This window comes from Ornithodoros turicata, chromosome 2, assembly GCF_037126465.1.
Source record: "Ornithodoros turicata isolate Travis chromosome 2, ASM3712646v1, whole genome shotgun sequence".
NCBI lineage: Eukaryota > Metazoa > Arthropoda > Arachnida > Ixodida > Argasidae > Ornithodoros > Ornithodoros turicata.
In genome coordinates, this window is record NC_088202.1 from 35,365,651 (window position 1) to 35,378,950 (window position 13,300).

Below are 13,300 nucleotides of genomic sequence, written 5' to 3' on the forward strand. Positions count from 1 at the left end.
TGTGATCTTTCAACAAAAACTTGACCGAAAGGGTTCGAACGGGAAGCGAACGTATAGCCTTACAGATAGCACTCATATCATTTTCCATGAGCATTGAACAAATCGCCAGTTTTGATTTCTGCAAAATTGCCTGGGAACGGCTTAAGCAATTTCACAACCGCATCCGTCTTTTTAGGATTCAAAAGGCTCACAGGTAGGACAGCAAACTTTGATGATTTGTCCGTTTGCAATAGATGTAATCCTTTCATCCGAAGTTCATTTTGAATGGTTGTTATGGGCAAGGTACCTCGTTTCGTTGCAGGGAAGCCTGAATCAACACATTGGGACAACCGTCTCATAGCTCTGCTACAAAAGGCAGATGATCTTTCGGGTCATTTCAAAGCGAGAGGAAACTTTGAAAATGCACGCGGCAACATCAAGCTTTGACGGCCTTAAATTTAAACAAAATTTTGGTCCTTTAGACAAAATATTCGATGTACTTGACGACAGTGGAACGTTTCTGGGGTTAACAATGTTGCAATGTGAACTTTCAGCTGTGTTTGAGACCTTGTCTGTGTTTGTCGTTTTTTGTCCCCTAGTCTCGGGTTTTTTTAAGTTATGGATCTATACCACCAGCTCGCTTGCTACCTCTCTATCCTCTCATAATATTGGAAGTTTATCTGATGATCACCAGCCTGTAATGAAAAGTAAGCAGAAATTACGTGATAAATTCAGAGCACATGGATCATTTCGTCATACCATGCCGTAAGTGACTTCTTTAGGTGATTCCTTATGCACTTTATGATTTGCGGAACGTCACACATGAAGTACATCTTCTGTGAAGGCTCTAACGGGTGTTCGATGTAGTGGCACACTGAGTCCAGCTTTCCGGATATTCCTAGCTTGGTCCACATTGATCGATTGTTGCCAGCCCCATCAATGATGATGGCAAGCACTGGGCCATTGTTCTTGTGGAGTTCCAGCACTGCACTTATTAAGAGTTTGGAAAGGACATCCCCAGGAGCTGCTCCTCTCGTGGCAAAACTTGCAATGGGCTGCACCCAGTCCTCAAAAAGTGGCACAAACATAAGAACTAGTGCGTGGTCAGCAAGCCTATCTGTAGCGGTGTCACTGACGTCACCATAGTCAACAAGTCATCCATTTGATACGACACTTTGTTGAAGGCAACAGACTGCTTAAGCTTAATCCTCGTCGAGAAGTAGCACACCACATCTCCTCAGATGGTTCTTTCCATGGAAATGCTCCTTGATGCTCTTCAGTGCAATTTCATTTTAACCATATTTGCATGGAATGCCACTGATTATTTGACAAAGACGAGCCCTCGTTGAAAGCGGCAGCACCTGCATGTCAGAAATCAGAGTGTAGGCCTTTGGACTTGATATCTGCAAAAGGAGACATGTCATCATCCATTCCTCGTCGTACCGTCTCCATTTTCGGATTTAGCTTTTGCAGCCATCAATGCAGTCTTGAACAAGAGTGTTGCTTTTGTGGAAGAACATTGAGCACGCTCGTTATATTTGCCTCACTGACAGTAGAAAGTTGTTTCTTCATGGCAGCCAGCTCTTGCTTCACCTTCTCTCTTTTCGTGGTAGCCCGAATGGCTCTTCGGCGTAATGACTTCTGCTTACTCTTTTTGGCTGCCCTTCTGGTCTTGTTTCTTCACACCTTGCAAGAAGAGTTTGGTTCGAGGTTCTACATTCACAGCAGGTGGTGTTCATTGTCAATGTTGTACAGGTATTGCGTCGCCATGTGTTCCCATCAGTGGTTGCCACAGATGACGATGTGAATCTGGGTACTGCTTTGCTGAGATCCCCCTGCACAATTTCAGCTTTTCCACATAGCAGAGAAAGGACTTCAGATCTGCAAGAGTCTTGATTTCCACAGTCGAGTTGATAGTGTAGACACATGGTGGCACTAGTCAGCCGTCAGCACAAATAGAAAAGCTAAGGTCCTTCAACAACAACACCGCCTTCTTGACACAAAGGGTGTTCTTCAGCTCCAAGTGGTACACCACAACAGATGAGTCCACTACGTCCACCAACCGACCTTGTAGCCCGTCTACCTGATTGCTCTATGACCGAAAGTTCAACAAATAGAGATGCAGCCCTGTAAACCCACGAAACTCGAAGCGTCGTAATTGTCAGCGTCAGGTGACGTATTTTCTTGATCATTTTGACACTGCCTCTTTTGCCGCTTGCACTGAAGGGGTTGTCGCACTGCAGGCGCCTTGCGTTTCCGTGCTGGCCTTCGGCAGGTATTTCGGGCAGTTAGGAAAGATACGGGGGACAGCTCCGTCTTTCAAAGCCCACTTGTCGCGTGGTATGACAACCAAGTCATCACCGACATTGATGCACAAAATCTTTAACAATGTATCCTTCGCAAATGCACATTACAGGACAACACATGTGCTCGAAAGTACCTTATCAATCTTGGAATCGCCGTTGCCACTCTTTCAGACGTACAGGGTCAGTCGGAGGTTTGAAAAAGTGTCTTTTTGTCGCTGCAGTTCTAGCAGGCTCATTACCACTTCTGCAGCCATTCACAAAACAATGCGGGATCTCTCCTATCCGAAACAATGTTTAACCGTTTAACCACATTCGCACATTTGGTTCAACACATTTCCACACACACAGTTCAAAACAAAGCAGGACGCACTGCAACCGGGCAAACACTGTTGCGCGTGCCTCTCAGCCGGCGCGCCACGGAGGGGCGACGTGTACGCCAGCGGAGTTTGATAACTGACAGTATCTAGTAACGTTGGGTGGACCCCGTGGGAGCCGCTAGCAGTGCCCTCAAAACGTGAGACTGCGTGAAACGGCAGCTCGCATGGCAGTAAAACGCATAGGTGAAAAATTTGTTCCGATAATGTGCCATGTATAAACCATGATTGTTCCGGGATTTGCCGCTCCTCATTTTGGATCCCGTCAAACGGATTTGAAACATGCAGAAACAAGCGAGGGTGCTTGCACTTGGTCTTTGTAGTTTTGTAACTTCTCGTTCATCATTTTCGTGGGGACGTTTGCGTGAGGATAGAACGACCCAAGCAGCACACTGTACTGAAAGTCGAGTGCAATAAGGGTGGACGGGTAGGTGGAAGGCCTTGAACAGGCTCGTGCAACTAAAGAACATTGATAAGACACACACCGTCCACCCCTATTGCACTCGACGTTCAGTACATTGTGCTGCATGGGGAGTGTCACTGTGTTTGTGAAATACAAGTAGTCGACGAAGCAAAATCTCAGTGGGAGGCGATCACCGTGCAGATGACGTGAAGTCAGCACTTACGGGGCTCCAGCTTTTGATACCGTAACGGACAAACTGCTGATACAGGTAAATGGATCTCTGATTTCGTTGTATTGCATGCGTTTTCTGCGCTTCTTTGCACAATGAATACAGGGACAGTTGTGCTGTCTGAGGAAGAGTGTGTGTCCAAGGGTACACGCAAAAGTCGATCGTACAAACGCACATTCTTAGAAGATCTTCAAACAGTGTCGCGTCTGCCTGCATGTTGCTGTGTAATTGAGCATACAAATCAGTTGTTTTTTCTCCCTCGTTTTTCGAATGTGCTCGTCTGCCTGTGGTCTGCTTTTCCATTATTCAGGTGAAAGGCAGACTGGTTGGGGAATTTGTGCAGTTCAACGCAGACGGAATTTTCACATAATGTCTGATTTTTATATAATGCAGTTGCTAGTTATGTTATGATTGTTGTGCAGGTTTTGTTCTTATGGAAAGCTTTTCTTTTTTGTGTGTGTGTGTGAAGCATGTATTTCTGCGCAGTATACAGCTTCATCTGAGCTGTACTTCAGAACACAGCATCAGCTGAGATTGCGTTTTATATCTTTCATGCGTTAAAGGTCAGCTATGCCGATATCCCAAATAGTCGAAACGGTTGTGATATTCTGAAAGCCCACATCCAGCTCTCCCCAAAATGCACCTTCATACTCTCAGATCGGTACAGTCCATGTCAAAAAAATAGTAATTCATTCCGAAACACACTTGGGCGCAGCCATTTTTTATGACGTAGATGCACCGAACTGGCATTGTGACGTGTACGCGCATTCGTACTTGTCAGTGGATTTCAGCTACGGCTTCTAGCGGCTTCACGTATTTGTGCTTGAAGATGGTGGACAGCCGGGTTCACCGTCCGCGATAAGTAAACAGTGCAGCAGCTGCGAACTCATTCGCAACAAACCTCTGTGCGATGTTGTGACTGGAATTCGTCGTTTGTGTTTTGTGAGCACGTACAATTTGTATCAAGTCGCGTCTGCGTTAGCCCCGTTACAGCACTTGCCCATTGTAGAGACTGACGTTTCGACAGCCGTGTTAGCAAGAAAATGCCGACAGCGTTTTATTCCTGCAGGAAAAAATTGTGCTATGTATTTGAGAAACCGCATACTCCTATGGGACATGTTTTACGTGCGATTTATCAATGTGCAACAGCGTCGACGATGGTATGTAACGACGAGAGACGTAAAACGAAATACAAATCACATTTTAAACTTTTTGCGGGATCCGTGCATTTTTCCAGAAGCTTTCTTTGAATACACACTCCCATGTCCGCTGCGTTTGTGTGGCCGCTAACAAACTACTGCGTTTTATGTCTAACATTGGATATTGTTTGTAATGAGCACCGTCGCACAAAAACATGTACACAAAAGCTCCAGAAGCCCTTGTGGTTGCACACTATGCAGACGCAAAAGCAGTACCAGAGCACATATTGCCACTTAGAAATGGTGTTTTTTGAAATGTGGTGTCTGAAGAGTTAGGGCATAGCATAGATACTAGAAATCAGATGCACATTATCCTTCTGTAGAGTGCTCTTTCAATTCACACTCAGCCCATGGGGTTGTAAAAGTGTTAGAGGCAATTATGTGACTTGTCGTCCTGGGTGACATCACTGGGCCAGCCTCGGAATTAATTCTCGTGCTCAGGAATTATTGTACAAATCACTTTGTATGTAGGACATGCTAAGCAATATGTAAGTTGCAACCTTGTCTGCAGCATTCTCGATTGCCATTTGCCTTTACATTTAGAGGACACGTTACCAAACATTTGCAAAGGGCACTCTTACGGGGCCGTGGTAACTTGAGTTTTTAACTTATAATGAAAATAAAATATAAGTATACAATATGTAACATGAATTTAATAAAATAAAAAATAACATTTATAAAAGAATTTATAAAAATTAAATAAAAAGGCTTCATGGAAGCAATCCGTAGCATACTCATGCACATGAAGCACAATTATATATGCTTGGACATCTTCTAATTAATCTTCTGAACACTATGTGTGGCTGCCATACGAAATTTTTTATGCACATGCTCTACCTTCCTATTCCTACATGTGCACACGAATAACAGTGAATATATGTGAAGTGGCAAAAAGCAACGCTAGACTCTACCATCATTGTGCTCCTTTAACTTCTCCACATTTATGTCTGGTGAACAGGGATATCTCACTAGAAAAGAAGACATTTGTGCATTGTTTGGCAAGCAAATAAATTATTTATTTACATTTTTGCATCAATAAACAATGTTGTGACCTGGTGCTAACATTAATGTCAACAAGGAAAGTACTTACAAATTATTCCTATGTACAAAATGCAGATATGACAATTCTCTTTTTTGTACCTCAGAACAGTACAGTTTCAAAATTAACAAACTGCACAGCATCAGCAATCTTAAAGTATCTCAAGAGGGGAATCACATAAAGCTCCAATAATAGACAGTGCAAACAAAGCTAAAAAAACAAAGTACTTAAAGAAAAATCTGAATATTCGGTTGCAATGTGATATGTATACTTGCACTAGTTCATGAATGGAAACATGTTACCTCATTGCATTGCCCTCCATGTGAGCGCTAGAACAGGCAGGTTTTTAGGTCGCTCTTTTCGTGTTTTTCTATTGTCTTTTTTTGTTTTCTGTTTTTGCAATAGCAAACATGGCCATAGTGAAACATAAGCAGCCAAGGACAGGATGAGACAATCTAAGGTGCGGCTGCTAGCTCTCAATGATATATTTATAAGCAGACTCTGGAATATTCACATATATGCTGCTAAGCAAATGACAATATAACCAATAGATAACAGACAAGAAAAAGGGTTATATATCTTCCTCTCTCCTCATTCTATTTCACAGGCAGCCCTAGTATCATTCGGAGTGTGTCCGTGCGTTCCCTTTGAGATAACGTATCTCAGACAGAAGCAAATCCAACAGCAGACTGCTTACACGTGCAACTGTCTTGTATTTCTCTAACCACTTGTTATTTAACCGCTGCCTTGAGCTGTGTGTTCTGGAAATTTATGCAGCATCCAGAATCCCTGCAATGTGTTGCCATGTTTCTCGAGGGCATCAAAGTCTGTCCTTGGCTGCCTGTGTTTCCTATATGCTCTCAGATACAAACTACCCATTTCAACACAGTAGAAAACACAGATTTGTAAATAGCATCTGTTGATTGCACTGTACATACCCCTCATATAAAGGATCATAGTGGATACTACATCTTGTGCGATAATGTCAGGAACACAAAAAAGCTAGATTTGAAACCACTCTTACGTCGTAGTAGTAGTATTTGTGTGAAGCTACGCAATTCCTGTCCTGCAAATAATTTAAACGATAAGTTTCATCTGCCAGCGTGATGATCCCCTGAAAAGTAATTCACACTTGGCGGAACTACCGGTTCTGAAACCTATCCCTGACATGTGTAGCATCAGGGAGGAAACCCAAGGGCTGCGGTGGAAAAGACAGACACACACGGGCTATGTTCTCAATGTGTCAGCTGCTCTGGCTACTAAGAAGACATGTTCCAAATTAATATAACATGGCTTGACATCATATGCCGGCGAAAGCTAACCAATAAAATTAGTAGTTAAATCTACAAGTACGTAAACACTTTCCATAACATGACAGTTCCCTTTCTGCATTTATGCGCTACCATTCAACCCACATAAACAGTGTACTGAATTTTTTGATAGCATTACACGTCGTTTGACAGAACTTGAACAAGATTATATAGCACACGATAAAAGTAGAGTGAACATAATGTGCAGAACAAATGGCTAGGAAGCAAGCGAGCTGGTGAAGATGATGCATATGTAAAACCCCGAGACTAGGGAACACAAAGGGACGTGTTTGTGTCTGTCCCTTCGTGTTCCCTAGTCTTGGGGTTTTACATCATGCATAATGTGCAGCTTGCCATTCACGCTTAATGGCCGTAGAAGTAATGCATGAAGGCCACTATTAAGTTGTGTTGAGAAACACCACTTTATGTTTGCCATGTCTCAATGAAACGTACCTGACCTGATCCAAATTAACTGTTCTGAGTCTGGAACACACAAAGAGAAAAACGCAACACACGCCACAACATTAACAGATAGGCAAATAGTTCACGTTCAGTTCCTGGTGCTAGCACTGACTGACTTTTTCATGAATTATTTGTTGAAGTTTCGATGTGCTTGAGAATCATTCGTCAAGCATTGTATCCTCATGAGGTGATGAGGGTTTGTCATCTCAAAGAGACTCCCTTTCTGCCATGTGTCCTTATGGATGCTCATCTCCTGCAGAAAAAGAAAGAAAAGCATTTATGACAAGAAATGGATAGTCGTATTTACTGAATAATGATTGTGCACAACAGACAGAAGACTTTCGCACAGAAGGCTGTACTTCTTGAGGTCTAACATCAAGTTACAAAATTCCAGAATATATGACATGTTGTAAGGTAGAGAATAAGTAGAGTTATTGAGTGTCGAGTTGAGTTGAGGGGGAGTTGTACCCCCTTTTTATTTTATTATATATGATTGTGTAATTATTTTTATGTCTGTAGCAACCCTCGCTCTCACATTACAACATGTTTTATATATTCTGGGAGTTTGTAACTTCATGTAGACATTAACAAGAGCAGCCTTGTGCTCGAAAGTCTCGTCCGATTAAAATTTCGATGCTCTCAACAGTCTTCTTTCTGTTGTGAATCTCTATCGCAGCATACCTGCACATTGCTGGTCTACGTACTGTGACTTTGCAGTAAGAGTATGGACTTTGGGTATAAAAGACTACACAGCACTGCTCAGGTATTTTTGCCTATCAAACAGTATGTATGTATGCAGTATGCACACAGTATTTGTGCACCAGACCCACTAAAAATGTAGTGAATGTGGCATTGCCCACGGTAATGCACCAAGTTCAACACAATTATTGTAGAATCCAGGTATTTTAGCTTACATGTCAAGCCAGTACCACATCCAGTGTGAAGTTGTGACAAATAAATAGTTTCGATTTTTCTAAGCTCTCAGAACACAGACAGTGAAATAATCAGAGTAGACAATGTTAACATGAATTCTGGGCTGTTCTTCAATTAAAGGTTCACAGATAGTAAAGGCACCTTCCATCAATGGACGTTGATGACACTGAAAATTCTAAAACGTTATCAGAGGCGACATCAGCTCTGTGTGTCAAAGGATTGTATGTCCAACAGTAATCAACTAACAGTAATGAAAATGTGCAAAAGACAAATTAACTGAACTAATGTAACGTACCTTATATATCAGACAGTGAAGCTTGTAACAGCCCATCCACAGGAACCAGTGTCCAGACAGCAAAAGTGCTTGAACTGGGAGATAGCAGCTAATCGGAATGGCGACCTTTGTTTTCCACCCTGAAAGCACAGGTTGTAACCTTTGAGGGCAGATTTAAAAGTGTGTCAAGATGTCTGCATGCGAGTGCACATGAAAAGTTGAACATAGGTGAATACTCAAATTATAACATCACACTGTCGTACCTGTTGGTGGAGGTAGACTGCAACTAACGTGCCAGCAATTTCTTCATGCACCAGATGCAAGCCAGATCATGCTTCATTTCGCCTTCAGCGTGCACCTGTGACAATTCAGAAGTTAGATTATCAATACTATTGTGTTCTTAATCGTGGTTTATCAGAGTAAGCGCAGTAGGACAGCTGCACAATCGATTCATTAGGCCTTGCTATTTTTTGTATCTGAACCTCGACTTACCTTTTTTGCTCTCGTTTTTGCCTTGATCCTCCGTGCACGTTCAAAATGTTGTGCCGGCGGGCACCTCAGATTTTCATCCGGACGATTTCGTGCCGATATTCCAAATTGCCTCTGGAGTCGCGCGTAACCTATGATAACATTCGTTGACGAAATCCTTGCAGTGGAAATTAGCAGGCACCACTGTCAGCCAAGAGCTTCGCACTGCTTGGTCTTTTGGCAGCTTATAAAAGGTAACACTTGAATGCTCCGATGAATTGTTCTAACAGCGTAGCACGTAGCACCGTCGCATCTTCGACAAACTTCGCCGTGGCATATCGCTCAGCCCATAAAAGGCAAGGTCAGAACAAGGAAGTGCACTTTCCAAACGACGCCGTGCCAAAAAAAATATTCACACGCTTTGTTTCCGGCTTAGCACTAACATAACAGCTGGTTCGCTTATGTACGATGCACAGAGGACGAAACGAAAGAAGCCAAGCGGGCCATACCAAGAGTCAATGCCAAGCCAAAGACAGATAAACCGAGAGCAGTGACGTCGGTGCGACCGTGCGCAGGGTTTGCCGACGGTCTGACGGCCGGGCGTGGGAAACTAAAAAACTGTTTTCTAAAAAACTACGAACAGTTGGAGCAAGATATTTCGCACACATATTCAGTGTTAGGCAATGAACACACAGCGCGAGTATCGCTCAGTTCTGCGGCACTTCAAAATCGCATATCTGACCGTTAAGCATCTGTCTTTTTCCAGCTCCTTGCGCTTTGAAATGGAAGCACTAGTAAGCGTGTGCCAACACCCATAAGTGCACCGAGGAGAGTGCTGGAGCCATGGTTTTGTTGCTGTTGTCCTTGCACCTGATTTGCAGAACTTAGATGCATATGTAATCCTCATCGATCACCTTTCTACTCTTGCAGTTCAGATAATTCTTCGGTACACCAGAACCATGTGAATACCTGCTTCTCCCCAGTGGTACACCTTCTGCTGTGGTCATTTATGAAGGTGTCTGCTGGTCAGAAAGCAGTGGCTCTGTGTTGAAGCTATGACACTGCAAAATCTCAATTTATTGAATAATACAGGTGTGTCACATATTTAGTCGCATTGTAATTTGCCCATCGCATTAGGTGCCCTGGTCAGTGCTTGTTCTGCTTCCTGCCATCACTGCTAAGAGAGAAGACAGATGGAGTCATCAAGAAGTTGGTAGCAGTTCTTTGTGCTGTAGGTCTATTTTGCTGAGAAGGGGTGGGTGGGTCTCCAAGATATGTGGAATATTTATACACCTATCTGAGCCATCGTGCAACCTCTGCCATAATGAACATAAAGGCGCATACAAAGATTATGCGTAAACATGCTTACATTAGGTTAATATAGAGGGTTTTTACTGAATACAGATATTTATTTGGAGATAAAGATAAAATTATTTATTTTAGGTACATTCATCACTGCCCCTAGGTTACTGGCATTGGATCCTACAACTGGAGCTGTACGGTATCGGGAGTTAGTCAATTAGATAAATGTTTGAATTATTCATTTTAGGAGTAGGTAAAGTTTGGCTAGAGTTGGAGCACCCAATTAGGCTTACTGCAGTTAATATGCACCTTCGGAGGTCACGCTAGTAGTTTGTGTGTGCTGCAGTACACATTTATGTTTTAATATCTAGTGCATATACAGGGTGTTTCATGTAAAGTGATAAAAAAATTAGAACTGGCGATGTAGGCGCTGGAGCATTTGCCGGACTTTCGGTAATTACCAGTTCTGGACACATTGCCACTATCGAGGAAGGCTTTGGGCAATTTTTAATTGCAGGAAATTTATTTTTAGTAAGTTGAACTTCGAAAATTGCCACGCGAACCTCACTTTCTTTTTACAGCAACACGAAGTCCTACACAGATAGCGCCCAAGAGGCCCAACGAAAACAATGCGAAAATAACTAAAGAAATATGGCGTTGTGTGTAGAGCACACATAGTACTTTTTCAACAGTAGGCCAGCTTTGGCATTTGCTTTGACTATTTAGTTCATATTTGGTATTGTGGCTGCAACATACGGCAGAATATGACTAATGGGAAATTATTGGCAGCACTTCATCTATATTCTATATCTATATTCTATTGTGTACTGTACTTCACCTGGAATTTTCGAATTTTGACACCGCTCTGGTCGAACACTGGTCTAATTTTTGTCATTACAGGTAACCTACTTCAACTGATTCCTGTGCATGACAATCGCTACAAGGACCTCAGACAAGCCTCAAACCTCAGACAGCAGAGCCGGCGGTAGGATTCGAACCCACCACCTCCCAGTCTTCAGCACGACCTTGGTTACCACCAACTAGCGGACGCCTTAGCCCACTCGGCCATGCCGCTGGTTCCAAAATAATTAAAAGATAGTTAAAAATATTTATATTTTCCGTTCTTTAAGTACTTTTTAGTTTATAATTAACTGTTTGAAAACAATTTTTTGATTTTATTATCGCAGTTCATTGCAACATGAGAAAGAAGCAGAAAGGGAGAAGAGAAGGGCGACAAAAATACAGACAAAAGAAGGAATGCACCCTTGAAAAGATGAGTTTTTACGAGCTGCCTTGCGTCACTGTAAAAGAGAAAATAAATAAGTACACAGGATGCACCAAGTTCAACGTGTCCTTCTAATATTTGAATTATAACATGAGTCTACAGAACAATAAAAACACACATAACGCCAACTATCATGCCTGAACAGTTAGGATTGCGACTTTGTACACAGTGACTCTGGTTGAAATTTCTTCACAATAGTCATGTCCAGCTCAAAGAAAAGAGTTTAGTCCAGCAGGTGCATACAGAGATGAAGACAAGGAGACGCAATAGCACTTCAGGAGAGAGAGTGCATGCGCAGTCAGTAGGGGGGGTGGGCTCTTTCTGCTTGCGTCGTAGTGTCATGCGGCTAGTCTGAACAGTGATTTCAGAAGCAGAGTGAGTACGATGAATTACATTGTCTGGTGGAGGGGGTGCGGAGCATGACCCCTGTGCGTCCGTCTATCTTATCTCCTCTCCTTTTTGAGTTGAACACCAGTATTAGCGTGCTATCTTAGATGAGTCAAAAACAAAACAAAAACACGACACATGCGCAGTGATGGCCCATCACAAGCGCATGGCATGCATCAGTCTATTCCTTTTCAGTTCCCCACGGTGGCGCAATAGGACTTCCCTTGCTGCCAGAGCGTCAAAGTTCTGAGTGTCCTCAGGTGCTGGAAATATATAGAATATAGGTGCTCAGTTCTAGATCCCTCCCGGTACAAGCATTTTCTATATTTACACGTTGCCATCACTATCTGGTCGTGTCCTTCCATGATGGGACACATTGACTATGCGGACACATTGCTTCGGACATTTGTTATAGACTGCAGGTCTTTGTATGGAAAACAGTCACTTGTGTACAATATACACTCTCTCATTCACTTGTCCCGTGATTGCAAGGAGTTCGGGTGCCTCGACAATTACAGCTGATTTCCATTTGAGAATTATTTGAAGGATTTGAAACGCTTAGTCAGAACTGGGAACAAGCCCCTGGAACAGCTTTATGGTAGACTCTGCGAGAGAGAGCGTGGTTATGAGCATTCTTCCCGAAGCAAAGATGAAACAGTAGCATCTGGCATTGTTCTTTCTTCAGTGCATGCTAAAGGACCAGCCTTGTCTTTTGTAACCTGGAAGCAGTTCAGGAAAGCCAGGTGGAAGAACAGCATATTGAGCAGTGAGCGTCCAGACAACTGCGTTCTGCTAACAGGAAACCGAATAGTCACTGTTTCTAACTTTCTTTCTCTTGGCAGAGACACTCTAATTGTAGGCCACCAATGCATGATTCAGAGTGACTTCTATACACAACCTTGCAAGTCATCGTTGTTGTCAATTTTTCGAGTGTCCCACAAGACTAACGGGCTTGATGTGTTTCCTTTTAACGATATCATTTGCAAAGGAATGTTGCTGCCACTTAAGGCCTCGAGGGTTTTCTTTCCTCTGATTCACCTCCTCTGATGTGTAGGCTTTGAATGTTGCCGTGTGCAAGAAGGACCTTTGTGTGTGAACCATGTTTTCAGATTTCATTATACTCGCTGACGTTCCACCGAGCAATCTTGGTTTCTATCTACTTATATACAGTAGTGGTTTTCATATTTTAGCAACGCATCAAGCAAGTGTCTATACCCAACTAATTTCTTTGTAAGGAACTAGCTATCTTATATTGAACAAAATTACCTCTTCCTGTTAGTTATCATATCGCCGAGTTCACAACAGAAGGGAGTACATATGTTGTCCCTGAAAACTGGGTAACAAGAGATG

The 13,300-nt window shown here is 42.8% G+C and overlaps 1 long non-coding RNA gene across 1 annotated transcript in view; it reads left to right on the forward strand.

Annotated features, from left to right (window-relative positions):
* Window positions 1-13,300, forward strand: part of LOC135383348 (uncharacterized) — a 499,267-nt gene that overhangs the window by 469,505 nt on the left and 16,462 nt on the right. The window lies entirely within an intron of this gene.